Here is a 25,060-nt window from a genome sequence, read left to right on the forward strand (position 1 = left end):
TTATGCGTTTTTTCTGATATCCCAATGACTCATCTTAAATTAATTTACTCTTTTATATTCTTCTGAATAATATTCTGTAAATATTTCGAACACCTATGGTGTTAACTAACAATGTTTCTCTACCTACGCATTCCAAAGTTGAGAACGAGACTTCTACGGATATACAGAGATATTTACATCAATATTGGACCAAACTTATCAATTTCTAATAAGACAGCTTGTTGAATTAATCGAATCTATGCAGGTATTTCAAGGTTACCATGAAATGCGGAACAAATTCTGGACGAAACGATGATCGTATACCGATAGAGCCGTTTATATGTGCAGATTTCGACATTAATTTATATAGACCAGTCAAATTTGCTTGATAAATTTGATTTTTGAGAAAAAGTAATATGGATATCACATTTTTTTTAATATTCAGTACACTAATACATAGATACTGTGAAAAATGGTGTTTATATTGTTTATTTCACCGTATTCAGAGTGGAAATTCTTTATTTGGAGATAAAACTAATATTCAAATTAACTTTCATATATAAAAGAAGTTTTCTCGAAAAAAAACAGCGGTAACTGACTCTTATAAAAGGTTATCTACCTTACTCCCAACGCGAGAAATAGCTGGATAGTCAGAAGTATTAAGGCATCTAAACTTCTGCAGTTGACCTCAAATTAACCCCTACGATTTCCTAGAGAATTGGACTGGAAGAAAACGAATCTACAGAAAATCTGGAGAAAGATTCCCGCGTTTCAACTTAAAGAAAATGTGGTTTGGAAGAGGTTCCTGGATGGTTTGGGCGAACACTTCAATGGAAGCAAAAACCGAGTTGGTTCTCTTCAAAGTTAATTATTAAAGTAAAAGGAGATCAAATTGACACGTGGTGAAGCCCTCTTAAAAAATTATACTTTAAATGGACCATAAGAAGTGAATGATATAAATAAATTGAATTTTCTTTTAAACAAAATCTAATTTGACTGGATTAGAAGGTATCTTCTATCTGTGGTAACTACATAAGTTAGGTATGTAGGAATTAAAGGTCACTATGTGATGCGAGGACAAAAAACCGTGTGATATGTTGTAGAAAAGGCACAAAAATTGTAGAAAAGTTCACAAATGTGACGTGGGAATCATTCAAGAAGAATCTGATATGAAACCTTGTATTAATTTCGGTAAAATGATATTTTTCAACATTTAGAAATGTTCAAAGCACAAAAAATAGAATAATAAATTCCAAGATATTCAATTCGCGGAAAAAATATTTATTCACTCAAACTCGAGATTTGAGTAAATTTTCTGCAAATTATATTATAAAAAAGTTCTGATTGAGATTTCAACAAATATTTCCATATAAATAATCGTTTATTTAACCTTTTTGGAAATGTAAAATCTAAAAATCAGCTATATGGTGATGTATCAGTTATTCTCTCAGGATATGTTCTGATATATTTATTCAGATTATGTAAGTCGTTAATTAACAGTCAACTTTGTGAAAAGAGCGTTGATATTTACACACATTTTTGTGTATATCGCAATGTACAACGTTCTCATACATATCACTTTCTAATAAGACAGGCGATAAATGAAGTAGCAAGAGATTGTGTTAGTACTCTCAACTCTGAGTCACGAGAACTGATTGATATTTTTACATTTGTGGAATCAATTAAGGGATTATTTTCCCATCAATTAATCACGTTGAAAATTTTCTCTTTAACGCCTTTCAGTTCTACACAGTCAAAAGTCGTTTGTTTAAGGTCATTCCGACTTAGGAAGTAATGGAATATTAAATCTGAAGCACCTCATAAAACATTTAGTAAATTTCAATATAATAAACTTCTCTTATTGTGAAGTGATGGTCGAAAAGGTTTCTTAGAAACCAAAAATAATGGTGTCCTTAAATTTTTTACTTGATACGTTTGTTTATATTTTATTGGTGATTGCGCCAAGTTAAAACTTCAAATACCGGCTGATTTGTTTAATATTATTTAGCTGTGAATAATCAAATAATCTTTTCTGTGTTCATGATTGTAGTTTAGTCCCAATTAGCCAAGTGAGAGTCAAGAGCGTGCTGTGATTTATATTTTTTGGACCAAGATATCTTTTTTGTGGAATTCAGAATTGTTTACGGGGGTAAAACTATCGGTTGAAACCGAAAGTCTTCATGTGCAAAAATAACCGTATCATTACTAACGAATTAAAAATACCTCGACGTAAGTAGACTACAACATGAAAAAATATGCATCCACCAGAAGTTTTGGCGATGAAAACCGCTGAAGATAAACGTATAGTATTGAAAAGTAAACGTGATCAACGACTCATGAGCCTGGAGATAGCAGCTCAGATCAATGAATCTGCTTTTGAGTACTTCTTCAGTGAAAAGAAGATTAAAAGAAGCTGGCCATTATGGAAGGGTGGCAGTGAGTTAAAGAAAATAAAAATTGGGCACAAGAAGATTGGGAGAAAGTGATATGGAGTGATGAGTCAAAATATATATACCCAGTACTTCGTAATAAGATAAATTGTTTGTATGGTCGCCAGTCTTTGACTTAAAAATCAATTATCCTACAAACAAATCTACTGATGAACTTTTAGACTTACTTCACAACAAAAAATTGAAAGTTTCCCGACTAGATTCCAAGATGTTATCATAAGTATGTGCAAAACGATTGTTTAAAACAATGATGATGATAAAAACCTTTTCAAAACGTTAATTAAAGACGTTGAATATACCATGTGGTAAATTATAAACACCGTTATAAGATTATTGTACTCAAAATACTTGATTACTTGAGTTCTAGTGACACTCCCTCGTATATAGAACTAAACTTGTTATATTTATAAACTACATTATACCTTTCGATACCGTAGGTATGTTCACAAAAACCGGTAAACTAACTACCGACACAGAACTTGAAGTGGCACACATAAGATGTGTCATTTCATCGTATAATTTATTGCGTTTAATTCAATAATCCCTCGTTGAGACTGCTCTCCGCAGTACTTTCAAACGTTTATATATTAATTTAATGATAGCGATACTCTATAATGAAAAACAAATGAAAATCAGTTGCCCACCTGCTTAGACATAAATAAATCAACAATAATAAATCAAACAGATAACAAACAAAATCGCTGCAGAAAACGAGAATAGTTTCTCCGGCGTTGGTGGATGTATGTGTAACCGCTGGCAATATCCCGCGCTGTTGCCAAATCCCTCCTAAAATCACAGAGATATACGTCGAGTCCCACACATCTTCCTTCATTACATCATTCAAAGTTTATATCAACTATTTCATTTCAGTAATTCATGCATACAGTTTTCAGTTTTTTCGACACACCTTTGAAGACGGTGCTCTAGTTGTAGAAGAAGTCTTTCGCCAATTCGTTGAGGAAGCTTTATAGAGGTTTAGATGGATGCTTATGGAAAATGTAGTTAGGGATTTTTATTATTCTATTTTTCATTTGTTTTATCAAATTCTTTTTTATAGACTGTTTATGCTATGAATGGAAATTCAGATATCTACCTGAGCTACATGGTTTCCTGTACCAATCTATTACGATAGAATTATACAATCTACGTGTCAAAAAATGGTACGGAATGGTTGTCTTCTACTTTTATTATGAATTGGATGTGTGGGTCATAACTGTATCTAAGATTTCGTTTAAACCATTACTAGGTATGGAGACGATAATATTAGCAACAAATTTTTTAATGAAAAATGGGTTAAAGGAAAGTATAGAGATCACTATGTCTAATACATCGTCCACGACGTAGGATGCCAGTACCAGTGTACCAAAAGTCTATTTGTAAAATTTTTTATTAAAAGAAAAATATGTGTTATTGGAAAGAAATGATATTAATTCTAAAAGTGAATTCTTATTTATACTGTAATGGTTACTGATCTATTCCCAGTTTTTATCAATAGATTTAGAATTAGAATTAGGCAAGTATACATTACTGAAAAGTGAAACGACATCTAGGCTAGCCAACACGTGTTTATCTGGAAGTTTTATGATATTGAATTGATAAGAAATATCAAATGAATCATTCACAAAATAATCGTCATTTAAATAATATACATTAGTTAAAATATTTGTTACAAATTGTGCAATTTGTTCCGGTGGTGCTCCAATTGAGGCTACAATCGGACTCATGGATAAGATGGGTTTGTGGACCTTTGGAAAGGTGTATTAACAATTTTTCGTTTACCAGTGCAGTGACCAAGCGCGGATCCGGGGAGGGTCATGGGCTTCATGACCCTTCTTAAACCCTGATTAATTAACATGGTTTTTTGTTTCTTATAAAAGGGCGTTGTGATATACGATTCAAAATCGATGAGGAATTGAGGTTTAAAGTACAAATGGCGTGAAATTCGTCATTATTATGCTGTCAAAAACAACGTAATTAACTTATATTTTGTGGATAAAGGCTTAAAATACCATGTCTCTGGGGGAGGACTCGTCCTAATACTAATGACCCCCCGTTTATCAAGACCCTGGGTCCGCCCATGGCAGTGACAGATCTTTATTATAAATGATGTTAAAAATTCAGTCTAAACTGAGTCAATAAGGATTAAAAAATGTTTATTCGAATGCGCTTTTGGTCCAATTGGGCAAACAACGGCGAATAACTTACTTTCGCATAGCTCTTCAGTAAATATAGAGCATTTTTAATATGCTGAAAGCCTATTCTATGAGGGTTACTACTCAAATTTTGAGATAAACCAATAAAAACGTTGACGTCATTTATTTTTATCTGCGATAATTAGAAAAAATCATTAAGTGCTAAACAAGGTCTTAACGGCGGATGACCCTTTAATTCGATGTTTTTTTGACTATTCAAAAATGTTTTTTTTTGAACTGATGTGTGAGAGCTCACTTTGTAGTGATAAAAAATGATTCGCCTTCTGGCAAAGCCTTAATCTCACGGTATGTCACATGACGATCTTGCAGCATCAGTTTACGAACAGCATCGATGTTTTCTGGCACAATATTTGATGTTGGACGACCTTCACAAAATTCATCCTGTAGTGAAGTGCGACTACGATTGAATTCGGAAAACCAGCGAAATATGATGGCTGGAGATGGTGCTCCATCACCAAAAATCGAAGCGAGTTGATCGACACACTGCTGTTGGTTTAATTCACATCGAAAGTCATAGAAAATCATCGCACGAAAATTTTTAACTATCTTTGAACGACTCAAACAACACTTGTATGACACCACGTTCTATGTACGTTCACCATTCAAAATGTGAAATTTCATGATCGCATTGTCAGATTCAACAAACTCACATCAAAGTTGTCATATTTCAATGTAGTATCTCTCAACATTAATCTAAAGGTTTTCTAGTATTATTTGGTGAACTTTATCGATATTTTCTTGCTGTTTACTGCAGTTTTTGGACTTCCCGACCAAAACTGTATTTGAAATAATAATGCAGAGTCTTATAACACAGTATCTAACTCCATTTTCGTTCGTAGAGACCTATTGCTTTTCAGACACAAATATTCAACGACATCTTGATACGCTGTTATCCTATTTTCAGAAAAATTTTCACTTATTCGCGTATCAAACGGAAACTAAGCATATAATATGGATTGATGAACTTCGGATAGAAGTCGAAAACTTTTACATCCCTCGTACTGTAACTGACATCTTCAAGTGAATAATAAACCTTGTAATTAAAATGGAAGTTGAAAGATGAACGTATATATAAATGGGAATCCTCATAATTATAAAAATGATCAAGAATAAATAATCCTTATTCACATTCCATCTACTGTTGATTATTAATCGACTGATCAAGCAGTTCATATTTCATATAATTCCGGCAACACTGTAATTCAGGTACATAAAACGTTTACACAATAGGACAATCATGGTGGGGATAAAGTGTCGTTCTTAGTATCCTCTAATTTATCGTGAGTCATGGCCTACCAAATTCTTTGGAATATTTCGAGAGTCGAATTTTGGTATTTGGATTCCAGTGCTAGGAGGATTTCATTCATTTGAATGAATATGAATGGTATTTTACCAAAAAAAAAACGTATTAATCATGTCAACGTCATTTCAGGTTCCTCCGCCATGAGCCTTCACCATTTTTTTAAAAAAAGGAAAAATCATTGTACCGTGCTTTATACTGACAATTTCGTCTTCTTTTTTTGACATAGTATTTTTTAATTTCAGTTATTTCATCGGTTCAAAGGATTAACGCAACTAAAATTTGAAGACAGATACAATTGTGTCAAGATTTTGCTGCTTAAGAAGAGTTCAAAAGAATTATTGTTTCTACATGCCGAAATTTACAGGTAATTCCATCTGATGTTTTTTTTTCTATTTTCACTATAATGAATCAATACAACAAAGTAGCGGACTGGATTTAGGAATAGTCTATTATTATTAATGAGAGAGTAATAAAATGAAGGGGCGTTCTTAATCCATAAACGTATCACATCTTCTAGTAGAGTGTTAAAATATTTTTTCAGGTTATACTTTCAGTATTACCGTACGAAATTACATTTGTATAAGCCACAGTGTTTTGTTGATTTTCTGAAATCAACGTAGATCGTTCAATTCTGAATAGTACATCAGAATTTGTTTGCTAAATGTGTTCAAAAATATCAGGTAAAACAATTGCAGAAGACGAATCATTCTCCACCACGAAAATTCGAACACATAAGTGTTAAACAAAAACGTTTTTGAACAATCAAAATATCGAATTAATGGGTCATCCGCCGTTTATTCCTGGTTTGGCATCAAACGATTTCATCTTATTCACGCAGATGAAAAAAAAATTGCGGGGTCAACGTTCTTCTACACCTGAAGAAGCAGTTGATGTGTTCAAATCACATGTTTTGGAGGTACCCCTCAATCGAAATAGAAAAAATACTTCGACAATTCGGTCAAACGCTTGCAAAAGTGCTAATGATATTTTAAAAAACAATAATCAATTATACATATTTTTTTTTACTTGTCTATCTCAAAACTTAAGTAGCAGCCTTCGTATGTTAGGAGCATGTCATACTTTTAGATCAGACTTTTAATCATTTCATCACTAATATTATCCAATATCTACATTTTCTGGACTTCTTAAATCGTATAATTCACTGCCAAAAATCATTTTTTGCATTGAAATTCAATTGGAAATACTTGAATTTAGTAGTAAGCGATTCAACTTAAAATTTTGTATAATGCTTTGAGTATTTATGTACTAAATTATTTAGATTACAAAAATTAGAAACCCATGATCCAACTTGAATTTTTGTTGTGCACAAAGCAAAACAAACACCTGAATACAAAATAATAGAGTTTGTATCAACTGCTGTGTTGACGAATCACAAAAACTCAATTCAATGTCGAGTTGTGCATAATTTTTTACTTCTTAGACCTTTTCTGTGTGGTTTTGTTGATAAATTATCTTGATTTTATATTTCTTACAATTAAAATTGCGTTTAAAAACATATAACGTTTCGTATAGATCAAATTTGACCTAGACTTTTGGTACGAGTCTTCACACCCGAAACATTAGAGAAAATTTGTTGAATTTATTCCAGAATTGAGAGCTTCTGCTTTCTCTTGGCTATCGACATGACGATTTTCAAATACAATTTCCTCAACTACAAACATATTGAAACATTTCCTAATACAATTGTTCTCAATGAAAATAACGTCATCTTAATTATGTTTATAACTGTCCTGTTTCCTATATTTCTGATTATCTTATCATGTCGAATTGGAAGAGTTGCATTTGGTTCATTCAAGTCCTTTGAAAGTACGAGGTTTGTCCATAAAATAAGGTTCCGTAGATGCTGCCAAACTCTTTCTCCCAGTTCTCGCCCTGACGAGATTTCTACAATGTTCGTTCTAGTCTTGGTGTATAAAGACGTTCTTTCGAACATTCATTCCTAACTGTGTGAGGTGTAGAGAATCCAAATACAGACGACCATGTCGATTAGCGTTAATCATCAGCGAGTTGATCCCCGTTGTCAGCAAGTTCTGTATCCACAACATAAGAAACGTAAGAAACCGCTTAGGATATATCAAAGTTTGTGCAAAGGGAGTTCCGAAATACTGACGGATGGCAATAAACGGCATTGTATGGTGGGGAAGATGCATTTCACAACCGACGAAGAGCTGAAAATGTTTGATTTTTTAGAATATCAAAAATCCAGAAATTGATTTCGCTAGTTCAAATATAAACTACATCTTTTTGATTGAGTGAAATGATAATTTCAAATCTGTTTCAAACTTAATTGAAATTATTATATTTTTTGTTCCTAATAAAATTAATCCGTTAGTTGTCTCTTTTATTTTAAAATAAAACTACCTGTTGATTCATATATATCAGCTGCTATACACATTTTAGTCTATTGTTTCTACTGATAAAACCGACAACTATAATTTTTTTATTTGCATCCAGTACAATGACCTTATAAACATTATTTTTACTATGGGAACGTCAAATAAATCAAAATTGTTCATCACACAGAAGTTTATTATTTATTCAAATGTATTCATCGATTTTAAAATAATAGTTACTTGATACATTCGGACAGAAAATAAAATATATCTTTATAATTAAGAAATACTATCCTTTTACGTTCTAATAATTAATTTTTTATTTATGTATATATTCGTTCAACATTCATTAATAGTTCAAGGTAATTATGTACATAATTTAACAGTTATTTTGTAGTTTTGCTAAGAAACTGTTTCCATAAAATTAATCAGCTTCGAGATGGTGTACGTCTATTGTTATCTCAAAAAATAACTTATAAATTTCGATTAATATTAGTTCACTCGATCGAATTAGTCACAATAATTCACAGATTGAACAGTTCACTCCAAACTGAACAATTCCACGTATACTCCACCGAATAATCACAAGCTCCTTTATGGGATATCAACCTGTCTTTGGTTAATTGATTGGGAAGTGAATGTAGCGTTTTGTATTATCATATCGCAGTGATCAAATGATCGAGAAACGGTTCTGTATGATGCCCTTGAAGCCATACCTTCCATATGATGAATCGTTCGGCGTTGCTCTTTCCGAAAAAATTATGAAGAATACAAACATATGATTTTATTGTTTCTCCAAACTAATTCAAATATTCTCGGGTGGCTCTTTGATCGTATAATATGGATTTGCTTCCTCTTTTGTTCATCAAAATACTCTTAATCTAATAATTTGGCATTTTCAAACATTTAATTTGGATAATACATATTATTTATAATTATAATGAGTTCTTATTTCTGGAAAAAATAGCACACTTTCAAGGTGCTATTACTTTATAATGATCTTGGAAAATTTCTTCTTCTTTCAATGCGTATCCACTAATGGATGATCGCGATAACATTTACCATGGCTTCTCTATTTCTGGCGGTGTGTATTAAGGATTGTATATCATGTAGTCCTGTCCACTGCCTGGTGTTTCGCAACCAAGATATTTCCTTCCTTCCGATCTCTCTCTCTTTTCTTCAATTTTACCTTCGGTCAGTAGGTGCAAAAATTGATATTTGTTGTTTCGCATAATGTTCAAATTCAAATAATTCACGTTGTTTGCCGATACATCTCAGAATTTCAGAAACTGTGTACAATAAAAATAATTAGCAAGGGCATACCTTATCCCATTAAGAAACCCAAATAGATCAAAATAAATGAAACGCTTATAAAAAGAGAGGAATGATTGTCCTGGAAAGATAAAAGGGTGGTTACGCAGTTGAGTGATAACGGTGGATTCATTACAAAAACAATATTGGTATGAGGATGTGATCAAATGTGGAACAGCCAAAAATTTGTTTTAACTACACGGCTTCAAGGGGTGGTTTTGATCGCGCGGATCAATACGCATCATCATACTGTTACCTAAGAAAATCTCTCGAGTGGTGGAGGAAAATGTTCTTTTGGGGATTAGAGATGTTTGCCATGAACGCTTAAAGTGTGTAGGAAAGAAGAAAAACGAGAAACCACTGTCCCATTTGAAGTTTTGTTTGTTTGTCCTCGTCAAAAGATTAGTCGATCAACTCGTAGCTAGATCAAGACCTTCCACTTCAACATATGAAACAAGACTGGATAAAAGACTGCACATATTGCTAAAAGATAAGAAAAGAGATTGTCAAAAAAAAAGACTAAGAACCGAAACTTTTAAATTTTGTGATTATTTCCCCGATAAACCGCATGCATATGGGTAATTGTTTCAAAAGAAAGAAATTTCAAACCCCAAATTTATGTTTTGAGTTAGAGTATGTTTCTTTATGAAATAGCTAAGAAATAAATGTTTGGTTTTATTGCAACAAACTGTTAATTTTGAGATATAAAGTGTTAAAGTTTAAACAAATATAATACATTTAATTTGAAGCGAATTCGACTGGAATTTCGTTGAATTTATGGTGTTCGAGTGAAGAAAGGGTCTGATTTTCATCACAAAATAATCAAAATGAGATAGGAAAATATCATTTTTTTCTACAAGTTATAGTATCCCTACATTTTATTAATTTAATTTAGTTGATGCCTGATAACTAGCAAAAAGTCTCAACCAACTTACATAAAAGATGTAGTTTTATAAAAGTTTTTATAAAAATTTCTCCATGTTAAACGTGAATCACAAGAAACATCTTAAAAATACAACTTTTTATTAATGATACTCACAATAAAACCGATCACTTGTACTTGATAAAACATTATTCCTTTTATTGTCCTTTTTCATTGCATCATATCATTTTTTTCGTAATTTTTATCCCCCATGGATACTTAAAAATACTTTATTTTATGAAATTATAGTGTTGTTGGTATATTTTGGTACAATACAATATTTATAACGAACCTTTGTCGATTTAGGCTTCGACATCCTATCAAAAATACTAATAACTAACTAATATGACGCGATAATATGGTAAAACGATAGAACGAACATGGTGTGGATGGTGATGTAGCTTGTCGAGCGAATTTCGATCGGCGCTGGTGACGTAAGCAAGCGATTAGCGCGTTGTAGGAAGAAATGAGGGCGGAGTTAAAATATTATACTTTTCAAAAATTTATATCAGCGCTATGATGACTAGTATAGACGTGCGAAAAATTGCAAAGTTTATTCAATTCAACTATTTAAACCCGACATCGGTTTCAGACCCATTTCCTTCGAAAGAATGATACAGTTGTATGAAAGAATTAACTGAAAAACTTCTTCTTCAGATCATATTTTTGGAAAATACATTTGTCTATCGCAAGCAATAACAGTAGATTTTATTGAAAAACTTAAATTTTTAGAAACGTCGTTAGGAAGGGCTAGCGGTGTGCTGTAAGGAATTGGATTTATTACAGAATCAAGAATATACCTTTTGAAACCATTACATGACATGTGACAGTTTAGGAGGGACTTTAGAAGAAGATTCTAGTCGAGCTCATGAAGTTTATCCTCATAAGATTTTTATAATTTTATCTGAACTACTGAAGGGATAATTTATATCCCAATTTTCTTGATGAGAATACCCGTAAGCGACATTAGCAGATCTCAATCCCGGAGTGATTCTACGAATACGTACAGCAAATATTTGATGTATTATTAAGCTATTTTGAAAGTTGAATCTCTAGATAACGCATACGCTAAAGTTGCAATAATTTCTAGAAACAATTTTCAATCTGTCTTAAAAAAGAGTTATGCTTTTTTCTCAATAAAAATGAAGTCGCTATTTAAATCATGTTTTCGGAAATAATCGACAACCATTTTTAACATTTTAAGGCAACTAATGAACATAAAAAGTGAAAAAGTTATTTTCTTCAACAAATTTCTGTTAAATATCAATCTTTCCTTTGCTTGCTACATTCTCCAAAAGCTTTTGTCGTCTACTGATAGCGTGAACTCTATAAAATCGTCGTTTAGATTTATGATATTGGTCTTTGCGGTGGAGTGGAACAATAAAAACTATTTTTACGAAGGTGAAAGTTATGGTAGTGTAGTGTGAGATACGATTCAACCATAAGAGCAAAACCGAATACTGAGATTTATATATTTCAGTTTCGATGGCGCCAATAACTCAAAACCAATAATGTTAGAATTTTATGAGGTACAAGGTAAAGGGTTTACAAGATGTAATAAGGTCGTGAATTACGATTTGTGGTTATGGTTTAGTTAACACCATTCCAAATAGAAATACTTGTCAGTGAATCACTCACTTAATTTATTTCAATCTTTTAGAATATGAAGTATGATATTTAGTTATATGATATCTGCTGTTTCTTAGTTGTTCTTGGTATTGGTTATGTTGTTAACTAACTGAATCAATCAATTTTCTTCTAAATATATCTGGTTCTTTTTAGTCGACCCTCGTATAGCGTGACTCTTTCGATTACTATAAATATTTCTAAAAGATAGCCCATGCCATAGGAATGCATAAAAATTCCCATCATTTAATATTTTTTGACCGTTCTGAATTCAACAATAGCGAAAGGGAAAGTATTCTATGAATGGTCAGCAACCGGTCGTTGAATGAGGGTAGTGAAGCACTAAAGCGAGATAGAGAGAGTTGGATAGTAAAAGGGGAGTTTTCCACCACATCTCGGTGGCGATATCGTCAAGGCTACCGAAACCCGCGACCTAAAATAACAGACCAGGTGTCCTTTTTAGTTTGGGTCAACGTTTGCGGATTTGTGGCAACGAAAATTTAAGGGGATGATAGAAATATGACTTACTTGATGTCAATTTGAATGTAATTGTAGTTCTTAAGGTAGTATTAAGAATTTTATTTGAAAATTAAATGTTTTGAAGTGACAAGTGATAATTAATCTCATATTTTATAATCCATTCGTTTAATATGCGTGCAATATACATCTAGCGTAGAATCCGCTTTTTAATAATAACAAAAAAAAATGCTGTACGTATGTATTGATCCGTCTCCAGGTTTCAAAAGTAATAATAACTGAAGAGAAGAGACTTCATATGAGTTTCGCGAATATAAAAATGTAACTTCACTTAAAACATGTATGAGAATTTTCTGCATAACTTACTATGTTTTTTTTTTCTATAGAATAAAAGGCCTTACAGACTATTCACTTTCCAGTCGCGTTTTCTTACAGAATATTTAGTTGACCGATTGTGAAAGTTCTTTAATATATTTTTCACGTATATAGGGCTTATTTTCATTTTTCTTTGTAGTTTAACGCTGAGCTCGGCAAAAATGGATTTATTCCAACGATTCAATAGACCAAATGAATAAGTTTCCTAACTGAAAAGTTTATGTTGAACGAGCAGTTGATAATACTGACGTTTATGTCTAATAATAATTAAAAAATAAAAATATTGGCTTCTCTTTGTCAGTTTCATAGGGAGCTCTTTGATTAGAACTTTTAGTTTGTAATCCATTTAATAGGATATATTAAACCTTATTGTGTGTAAATTATTTTATTAGTTTCCTTTTGGACCTTGTCTCCCTCCTTCTCTATCTACCTAATTACTTGTTTACGAGGGTTGCTACTTAAGTTTTGATATATGGCAACGCTGATGTGAATATGTCAAATCTGACATTTCCATCACTGAGTTTAATATTTTTAATGTTGAACGTACTCAGAGCGTGTGCAGTGCGAGTTGTTTACAAATACTTGAAACATTCATTTTGGTCAATAAATGGAATTCAGTTGCGAACATTATTTTCTATGACAGCAGTGTGTCCAACAACTTACTTCGACTTTTGGTGATGGAGCATCATCTCAAGCTAATTCAATATTTACAAAAATTTGGCTGTCAATAAGATTTTTCGTTTTGGATACCGCATAATTTGACAATCGTTCAAAAAAAGCTCGTGTCGATCGGCGCAAAGAAATGCTGAAAAATGCAATCGGCGTGCCTCAAAAGGCGACAAATCATGGATCTATGCTATGAACCCCAAAATGGACGAGAATCGACTGAATAGATATTTCAAGACAAGCAAAACCCAACAAAAGTTGTTTGCGCACGAAGTTATTTCGGAATAACTGGACATGTCGCCATCGTTCCATTAGAGCATCTTGGAACGGTCAATTTTGAATTGTATACCAGCATTTGTTTGCTAGAAGTATTCGAAAAAAAAAACAGGGAAATCAATCGCAGAAGAGGAATCATTCTCCACCACGACAATGAGAGCTCTCGCACATCAGTTTTTGAACGGTCAAAATATCGAATTGATTTAGCATCCGCCGCACAGTCCTTGTTTGGCACCCAATGATTACTCCTTATTCCCGCATATCATAAATAAATTGCAATTTCAACACCTATTTCTACACCTGAAGAGTCGGTTGATGAGCTCAAATTATATGTTTTGGAGATACCTGCTTCGACAATTGGTTCAAACACATGCAAAAGATTTTGAAAAACAATGAAGCCATATCCAATTATAAATATTGGTTTTTATTTGTTTATCTCAAAACTTAAGTAGCAACATCTTCTCCACTTATATTTTGTAATATATTTCGATTGTATTGATGTTCTTCTTCATTCTAATCTTCGCTGGACTCAGAACTCCTATTTCTTCTCATTATTTTTCTTTGTGTGTGGTATTTTCTTTTTTCCCCTTGTCTCAGTTTTTTATTCATAAAGTATTATAAGCTCGTCTATTATATGTTCATCTGTGTTTAGTATAGATCAAATCGAAGTTCGGCTCCAAAAAGATAACACATCAATTCACACCAGTACAGAGTCATTGGCTTTATTCGAAACTTTGAATTTCGAACTATTAGAATAGCTATAGTGTTCCTAGGACATAAACCTGATGGATCTATGGAGGAATCTATGGGGGAATATGATTCGTCAACAATGAATGATATTCTCGGATAAATGAGATCGGGAATGTAATACTTAATTTAGAACAAATCTATTAACCAATATTTACTTGAACAAATCAAGTGGAGATGTAGTTATTTCTCTTAGCTTAATTCGTGCTAAATATTGTAGCGTTACAACAAACTTTCATTGATAAAATGGATGATTTTTAATACAAATATAATCCTGACATAATTGATATTATTATGCAAATTACGTTATATAATAACTAAAGAAATGAGGAAATACTATGAAATTCACTACGAGTGTAGACAGATGTTGTATAAATCAACTCAAGTTCTTTTACGACCAATTTTCAATATAAATGTTACGATAATTATGATTTCAAGTGCTTTCAAAGGATTATTATATGATTTTGACATTCCCAAGTTGTACAAATATACATTACAATTTAATTCCAACTAACTTCGAATCTAGTTGCCATAGAAAACACAGATTTTAAGATGACACTTAAATTTTGTCAAATTTTAACTTAGTTACGGCGTACAATTTATAAAAAAATAAGTGAATGTGAATAACGAATACCATGTTCAAACTTTCCAAAAGATAGGCGGCCTAAAACTTCCCATTTGAAACTTCCCATTCCCATTTGAAAAGATTGGTGGAATGTGCAAAAAGAAATTATGAACATCGAATCGTTGGTGTCGCAAATTTTCTTCGGTTTTCTTGTAACCTTGTGCACCGGTTGACCATCTAAATAACACGGACGACGACATGAAATAATGTAGCTCCAGCTGTACCCACCCGCCCCCAATTACCAGGTCTCCTATTAAAAATAAACAAAAAATCAAGCAAAAAACACAAAAGTTGAGAAAAAATTAAGAAAAAAACAAAAAATCACAAATATATCGCAACACTGGAGAGAACCGTTATTTTTAGGCTAGAACTTTACTTTTTTTTCTTCGGGCCACGTACGGTCGTTCATTTTGTTTTGTTCTTTTCTTTTTTCATCCTGAAGCAGCCATAATCACCCTCCAATGAACCTTCCACTCATCCTCATCCAACAAATCTCTTTCTTTCTTATCAACACGATGGTTCGCTCGTCGGTGGGGTGCGAGCAGCACACACGTGCATCGAGCGCACTGGCACATTTAGAACTGTCGAAGTGAGTCCTAGAGATGGGCAAACATACGAACTTTTGATTAATTATTATTATTATGAAAAAACGAAACACCATCAGCAACATCTAAGATTTTCAAAAATGATCAATATTATATAAAATATTCAGCAAAAATTGGAAGAAAAATTTATTTTTTCTAAGAACGAGTACATTTTTGGTATTTTTTACGCTGGTATTAACTCTTTGTTAACTCTTCAATAATTTTTGTTCTTTCGGTTAAGGTAATAAGCATTTCAAGGTAAATACAGGGAATATTTTATATTTTATACCTGGAAATGTGCGCTTGAACTACCGTGCGCTCGACTCACGTGTGCTCGATGTTCGCATTCGGCTTGTCGATCTCGAGTTTTTCACATGACCATCAGTCAAAACCTATTCCGCATATAATGCAACGCAATTGAAAAAAATGGTCCTTTAAGTATTTATATTCATAAAATTGCACTACAAAATTTATCAAAAATTTTTGTCACAAACGTTACTAGAATCAACTCTTTTTAGTTGCTAATAAAATATAATATTTAAGAAAAAGATTAACAGATACTACCATCAATTAAAAAATAAAATAGAAGCGAAACATTAAAACATAAACATTTTTCCTGACCATAAATGTACAAGGACTTTCCCAACAATTATCAAATTATTTTAATAAGTATGATATTAGTATAAGTCATAAAGGACATAATACTTTATCCAAATATTTCACTAAATTAAAATCTAAAACACCAAAAAAAAAGAAGTAATATTATATATTAAGTGCCTTGTACTAATTGTGACTCTATCTACATAGGACAGACATCTCAGTATTTATAAAATAGACTAAGAGGTCATCAATAATAATTAATATAAACATAAATTCAATTATAAATATTCAAAAATTCTTGAAACGGAATCTAATACACGAAAAAGAGAATTTTTAGTAATGGTTCACATTCATAAGAACGAAAAAACTATGAATCATGAAAAAGACCTAAAGAATTTAAGTAAAATTAATAGCTCTATTTTGTAATTTCTAATTAAACTATAAATAATTTAATTGATAACTGCTACATATTTGTCATATAAGGACTAAGGAAAAAATATTATTTTTCTTATAAGAACAAAGTTCTAGTTTGATTTTATTCTTATTTTGATATTTATGATGAAGATGATCTATTAATCAATATAAATAGGCAAATTGTCAGTGTCAATATCATAGTTTGATAAAGGCTTGAAGAAATGTCAAAATGTCAATTTTCATCTTTCTTTTGAAAAATAATGAAAAAAATATAATTTTAAAACGGAAGAGACCTAAAATCAAAAACATTTAGATGCGTTAATATATCAAAAGATCTAAGAAATAAGAAATTAAAGAAATTTAGTACTATATTAGTACTATAGTAGAAATGAATATTGTGTTACTTGTATCCATGTAAATGTATTCTTCACAAATTACTCCGACTAAACTATATGTATCTTTGTATATACGTAATCATGAAAATGATTTTAAATCCATCCGCGCCCATTATAATTTGCAGAATGCCTACTTAAAATTGGTTCGTGTCGAGAAATTTAACAAAAAGAACAAAGTAAAATCAATCGTGAACATTCATGGGAAAAATTGTAAGTATATTAAAAACCAAAGTAAGCAAAAAGGCCCTAATTATTGCCGTGATTAAACCATGGTGTGGGAAATGGTAATTACAAGTACAACATTAAACCAACGAGAATACACCACCAACCATGATTCGTATCTCCAACCAGAGGCGTAGAGCATATGGGTTATACACCAACAGCTACAAATTTCGAAAATATAGACGAGTTGCGAAAAATCTAATGATTCTAGGTCATTTCTGAAGTGTCTGTCACGAAATATAAACGCGATAACGATAAATGTCAAAGAATCTAACGAAATATTGAAATTTTTTTATGGTTAAAACCCTTGTAAGGAAATTCTTAATCTAAAAGAAAACTGTGTTAATGTGAGACCACAATAGAACAGATCAGAGTACTGTCTAAAGAAACTTTCTAGATATTTCTTCTTCTTCTATTTCATGCGCTCTGATTTTAACTGCTTCTGGAAGTTTTTCTTTTAGAATTTATGATAGGTCTGTAGCGTTTCAGAATTCCTTTCTTCTTTTCTTCTGGTCTGTTGATGTTAGTTCATTAAAGACAACATACGTCTACTATGTCATAAGCCTGCTTAGAATTTATAAATATAACATGATCATCTTAAGGGTAAATTTCTGATTCGTATTCCTATTCCTTTATTGAAACCTCTCCCACTATCCTTTCATGGTATTCGTTGAGTTTCTTTCTCACAATTTTATCCAAATTTTTGTATACCACTTCCAAAATTGATATAATTGTCACATTTACTTTTATTTCCTTTCTTAAATATTGTACATATTATTGCATCTCTTAGGAATTCGTTCTTCATTCCGCATATTGTTTACTGTATATCTTTGCTGTTATATTTGATAATTTCTGTTGAAACCCCATCAAATTTTTTATCTGTTCTAAGATTTTTTTATCACTTGGTTCCTCCACGAGATCCTCATTTTCTATTTTCTCTCCTAGAGTTTCTTCTCATTTCCCTTTCCATTCAATACTCCTACAGATTATCGATCCTATCTTTTAACTTTTTTAAGTGGGTGTATTGAAAGATTATTGTACCTTATTAAAATATTGTTAGCACGTCTCTGTATATAAAAATGACTTGTTCAACTTGTTGGCGGCGCCTTACCCTCACTTATAATCAAAATTACACATAATTATAAAATTTTTTCGACGAAATCTCTCAAATTAGTACTCTGGGCATTTGAAAAGATTCATTTTGAACCGTAGGTCGTTTAGGATAAAAACGGATTTAATAACTGCGTATTTTTTATCGGCCCTATATAATTTTTTTAATCATCTTTCTGGGACCCGACTTAATCGATATCTCATGATAAACATAATTATTTTCTTAAATAGTAACAAAAATTGTTATGGGTCGTTTTGACGCGGTCTGTTTGATTAATAACAGATGTGATACAAATTACTCATAATTGCCAAAAGTTAAAAAATCCACCACTAGTCTGGGAAGTACGTATCTTCGGTCCAAAATGGCTGCTTCTTTTTCTTTTTTTATTAATTATATACTATCAATGAAATCTCGTTGATCAGCTTTGTTCGTCAAAATATATGCTTTCTTTATAAAAATGTTCAACGGTAATCATTTTATCATATATTTTTTACTTACTTCGCACGCAATTTTAACCCCAGATGGCCTATAGTTGCTAAAAATCGCTGTTAAAAATACTTTTCTCATTGTATTTTCGTGTTGTAGAATATTTACACTCTGACACTCACAAAACAAATTAAATGTATTCTGCCTGCCCACTTATACACTACATTCTCATGATATGGACAAAAGCTCGGATCTTTTCGATTAAATTCATTCGTAAACTGAAAATAAGTTATTTTCAAAACTATAAAAATTAACCTAGGTCAAAAAATGAAAAAAAAATCGCTTTTGACTTTGACGTGTGATGATTTTCTATGACTTTCGACGTCGATAAAACCAACAGGAGTTTGCAAAAAAAGCTTCTGACTGTGTGTCATTCCAAAAAAAATGATCAACTTTATTGGCATCAAACAGCAACAGTCAAAATCGAAAGGTCCACATCAGAAGAGATAACAATAAGAAGAGGCGTGCGACAAGAGTGTATATTGTCTCCCCTACTGTTCAACCTCTACTCTAAGGCAGTATTCTAAACCCTCGAAAATACAACTCCGGGCATAAAGATCAATGGAAACAATCTTCGTTACGCAGATGATACCGTGGTAGTGGCCAGAAGACGTTATTGTGAAATATAGCAAGCAATTTGGCCTTTATATGAATACGTCCAAGACCACACTATTGGTATTCTCAAAAATACAATGAAACGCCACCCATGGAGAGATCATTGAACAAATGCTCTGAACAACATGAGGATTCTTCTGGCAAATCGCAATCTCAGCCTGGGAATTCCGGACGCTGTTACATCTTTCCTGTCCTTCTGTACGGATGCGAAAGTTGGACGCCTGCAGGTGAATGCTGCGGAAGATAAGACAAACATAGTGGTACTACACCAAATGGGTAACACGAAGAACTTCTTAGGACAATCAAGGAGAGAAATTTGAAGTACCTAGGACATATAATGAGAGGCGAGCGATATGAGATTCTCCGTCTGATAATAGAAGGAAAGATCGAAGGAAAATGTCAGTCGGCCGTAGACAAAATTCATGGCGGACAGACTAGCGCAGATGGCTCGTACAGACGTCTAAAGAAATTTTCAGAGCTGCGGTTTCTCGTGCGGCAATAGTCATTTGACGTGATCGCACTTCGCTACAGGATGAATTTTGTGAAGATTTTCCAAAATCAGCTGTTGTGCCAAAAAAAATCGATGCTGTGCGTAAACTGATATGGCAAGATCGCCATGTTACATACCGTGATATTGAGGCTTGCCTGGGCATTAATTCCGCTATCATACATTCAATATTGTATGAACATTTGGAAGTCAAAAAGATTTGTTTGCGTTGGATACCGTATAATTTGACAATCGCTCAAAAAAAAGCTGAAAAAAATTTTTGATAAAAGCAAATTATACTCTATTCCATCCGTTTTATCACCCATTATAGTTCTTTAAATCGAAGAGAAGCTTCCATATGAGACCAGTTCGTAGGACACAACATACTTTTTCATCAATAATCTTTATGGTCCTTGCTCTTCGCTCTGTTCTAAATCGAAACTCTTTCTTTACAAAACTGACGCTGTAGTCTTGATTTGATGTAGTAGCTTTCTTTCTGTTCTATTCCAAGAACGTAATTATTCGACATAGACACCTGAAAACTTCATCATTGCCAAATTACTTTAATTGGATGAAAATGTTTGAAATTTAAATTTTAATTCAACTTGTACACAACACCTGTCTGTACAAATTAATCTTTTATTGTGATAAGAATAATTAGTCGTTTCAAATAAAATGAAAACAGGTTTAAACAATTAATATGATTAATTGAATAGTTGACCTCATAATAATGGGAGAAAATTCCAAACTTACAATTATACAGTAGTGCTCAAAATTATCCAAGCATTTGACATTTCTTATGATAATCATCGTAGAGAAGAATACATCGATATACAACCAGTCATTTTGCTAATTGAGAGAATAAAATCTAAGGAACAAAGAATACATCTGAGAAGGATGTAATGTATTTAAGTTTCTCAAAATTGTATAACCCTCAAAGGAAATAAATAAACAACGACTCAAAGTAAGAAAAAAGAATGTTTTAAAAAGATTATGTTCAAGGCTAAAAATTTCAGACCTCCTATATATTGTTGTAATTGAACGTAATGTGTCATCAGTTCAAATCCATAGTAAGATCTAATAACAATGACGGTGGATGCATGAGCATCATGTACCAACAAATAGGAACCCAAAACATTATTAGACTCTAGAATACTAGAGTCTATAATCTGAACCTCCAACCTTATTTCCTAATTGGAAGCCACCTGTAACATATTTTTTAGTATTACTTCACATTGGACCCTTATTATTACATAGCTAGTTCATCGTTCTATTCTTGTTTTTGAAAACTTTGCTTCCCAATATTATTTCTTACTAGTTCTTTAATCTTCCTGTTTTCTTCATTTTCAAGTATGAATACAAATATTTCTTCTAATAATTTAGCTGATTATTGTCTCAGACCATGTACGTGATGCTGGTTTTTCTCATGATTTTGCTTCAGAAAGCTTTGGAAATATCAATATTCAGCTAAAACGCTTTGCTTTCTTTCTGCCCATTCCTTCACGGTCCTAATTAGTTCATGAGTCGAGTCTACCACGGTTGTTACTCAAGTTTTGACATAAGGCAACAATGATGTAAAGATGTCAAGTCTGTTCTGAATCGCGAACATTTTCGGGCGATGATTTTCGATGTAGATTAAACCAACAGCAATGGGCCTATCAACTCGCTTCAACTTTTGGCATCATTTTTAACTGGTTTTCTGGATTCAGTCGTGGTCGTACTTCGCTACAAAATGAAGGTTGTCCAAAATCGGCAGTTGTGCTAGAAAACATCGATACTGCGCATAAACCGATATTGCAAGATCATCATGTGACATACTGGGAGATTAAGGCATACTTGGGCATTGATTCTACTAGCATATATTCAATATCGCATGAACATCTTGCTCTTAAAAAGATTTGTTCGCGCTGGATACCGCATTATTTGACAATCGTCAAAGCTTGAATAGCAGCCCTCGAATTTTCCTGTGGTTTCACTGTTTAATCTGCCACTTTAAGAAAGTTCAGGTGATTTCATAGAACAAGGACTACAATAATAAAAAAATTCTAGGATACTCTGTCTTCGGAAAGAGACATCCTCTAGGTCAGTGATCGCCAAACTTTTGAGTTTGAGTATTAAAAATAAAGGAAGTATACCAAATAGAATTTAAACCCGTTCATTACAAACGAACATTTATTTCTAGAACTAATCAAAATATATAGGATGTGTAAGAAAAAAAGTTCAAATGTTCGTTTCGATGAGAGGAGGGAACTCTTTTTGCCCACAACTATTTTGTTGAAGTTTAAAGAGTATGTTGTAGCTCCCATTCTGATGCAGTTGTCCAAATGTTTATCAGTCAGTTTCTATATTTGTTTTTTATGAATTTCATACTTGAAAAAGATGCTTCACACAAATATGTAGAACTGAATATAGCTCTCAATCTCAATGCAACTTCAACCACAATTGGATACTTTCCTTTGGGGACTAGAGGCCAGACATTTTCAGTGGTAGAGAAGGATTTTAGGTCATTCTGAAAATCAACAACTTCTATTTCAGCCTGATCTCCACCAAAATGTTTTACAACACAAGCTGAAAAATCTTATGTGCCACAATCAATATGCTTTTAAAATCTTAGAATCGTTGATCAAATTGTTGTTTTAATTTTGAAAAAATTTCCACGTATTCTTGGTTATTGTAGCCATGTAGGATCTTCCAGTTCGGTGAGAAGCAACAGATCACCTTACTGGTATTCTAGCTCTTCAATTAGTTCTCTGAACAGTCGTCTTTGAAGTGCATGATCATACTTAAGAACTTTCCACACAGTAACTGCTGGTGGATGATACAATGGTAAGACAAAAATGTTGTCTGTCTTTACGATATAAGGTAATAAATCCTTTCTCCACGCCTACCATTGCGGGAGCTCCATTCGCTTGCTAAGAATATATCATTTCCAGTTTTACGCCCAGTGAGCGGCACAACCTTTACCAAGTCTTCTTTGTTTCAAAATCTTCAAATACCATTCTTACAAAAATAGCCAACTGAGCTGTATCAACTATATCAGTTGATTTGTCAATTTGTATAGAAAAATAACTACAACGATTAAAATTAGTTTTAAGCTGTGAAACTAAATCAGAACTCATAGTTTCAACTCTTTGCATCACTATATTAGCAGAAAGAACAGATTTAATAGCAGACATGATCACAACTTCATTTTTGAAGTTATCAGATAATGTAACGGCAACTTCTAAAAATGCAGTTTCAATCAACCCACAATCTTCATACGGTTTCCTATGTCAAGCGATGACCTTGGAAACCAGGAATGACACCTCGGTATCTACCATGTTCTTGTCTAGTGTTTTAAAAAAAGTTGATAGTTGTGCATTTAGCTGAGATTTTAATTGCATCACCTTCTCTCTTATCAGAACTGAATTCCACTGTGGACTGTCTTGAAATGACGCTCAACATTTTCTTTATTTCCGACTTTTTGTTTGAACTAGCCCCAATAAAAACAAATAAGGAAAGAGCTTAAGCGTGTACACTTTAATTAAACACATACGGCACAAACATAACCTCACTCTGTCTACAAGCGTGACAATAACAGTCTGCGAAACAAAAACGTGTAACTCTGGCAATGACCAATGGGCTGCAGCTCTCCCAGACACTCAGTGCTGCCAATCCTCTGAACGTCACCGCAAGCTAGCCAAAATTACCGCGCGAGCCACCGGTTTATCTGTTGTGTCTCGCTTTCGGAGGTTGATTGTTACGCCAAAAGTAACTAGACTTGCATCTTGCACGCAATAGAAATGATACCAAATCGATAATGTGAGAGATTTAGTATGAAACAATCAGTCGAACTTCATCTGCCCGTGCTTTTGGTCAAAAAATATTGCGTGTTGCATTACACGTTGTATTGCATCATGTCAAGCGGCCTTAAGTATCATTCTTGATTACGTTTTGTATAAGCAACAAAAAATAAATGTTGAATTGCAACGATGTTTTTCTCGAATTGTTTTTCTTTTTAGCGCAACTTATATTTTATGTGCTCCACTATTTTACTATCGTGAAAAACTGTTGATACTTTCCTGATATTTTTTGTTTATATAACAATATTCTTACGAAACTTTTATAGAAACGAGCTCCATTTTAGTTGCTAATGACGGCGAGAATCATACTGATTTAAGAAACAAAATAGAGAAGGTTAAATTAATATATTACAAAATGGTTGTTACGATTTATAATTTATTTCAACGAGCACATAAGGTTCTAATAATAATCGACAATAAATAAAGGTTCAGATCTAAAAAAAAGCATAATAGAGCAAATTATCGACAGTTATCGTTTGATTTTAGCTTGGGGTCAGACAGACTTGCAATCTTAAAGATGTTATACTGTAAACTCGGCTTAATTCTACATTATTTGCGTGCATACAATATAATTTTTGATTTTAATATTCAGATGCCAATATTGTTCGGGAAAAACAGCTCGTGTTATAAATGCTTGAATATTTAACCACTAGATCGCTCTTGATTGCATCGCCCGAAGATATCAATTACATAGATTGTTGTTCTCTCTAACAACAACGGAATATTTAATGTGTATCTCATTCTTCTAGACAAAGGAATTCTAAATCGTTTAGATCGGTCCCAATCTATTATAATAATTAAGATTTATTAATGCCATTAAAATTAATTGGAGCTAAATCAAAACATTCTTCACTGTAGGATAAAACTGGTACACAATCTATCGAAGAATTATAATTTTCCCTTTTTCCTATTTTTCTCAATTTCTTTCATCATATTTCAGTCATATTTCTTTTTTTTACATAAGTCATAACATTCGTTAC

At 32.6% G+C, this 25,060-nt stretch overlaps 1 protein-coding gene across 3 annotated transcripts in view; it reads left to right on the top strand.

The window, feature by feature from the left end:
• Window positions 1–25,060, top strand: part of LOC130445363 (zinc finger homeobox protein 4) — a 282,274-nt gene that overhangs the window by 214,278 nt on the left and 42,936 nt on the right. For all 3 annotated transcript variants that reach the window (XM_056780950.1, XM_056780949.1, XM_056780951.1), the window contains exon 2: window positions 6,188–6,309. The gene's annotated coding sequence lies outside the window, so the exon portion shown is untranslated. The remainder of the gene's footprint in view (window positions 1–6,187; window positions 6,310–25,060) is intronic.

The sequence above is a fragment of the Diorhabda sublineata genome, chromosome 6 (genome assembly GCF_026230105.1).
Source record: "Diorhabda sublineata isolate icDioSubl1.1 chromosome 6, icDioSubl1.1, whole genome shotgun sequence".
In the NCBI taxonomy this organism is placed as follows: Eukaryota; Metazoa; Arthropoda; class Insecta; order Coleoptera; family Chrysomelidae; genus Diorhabda; species Diorhabda sublineata.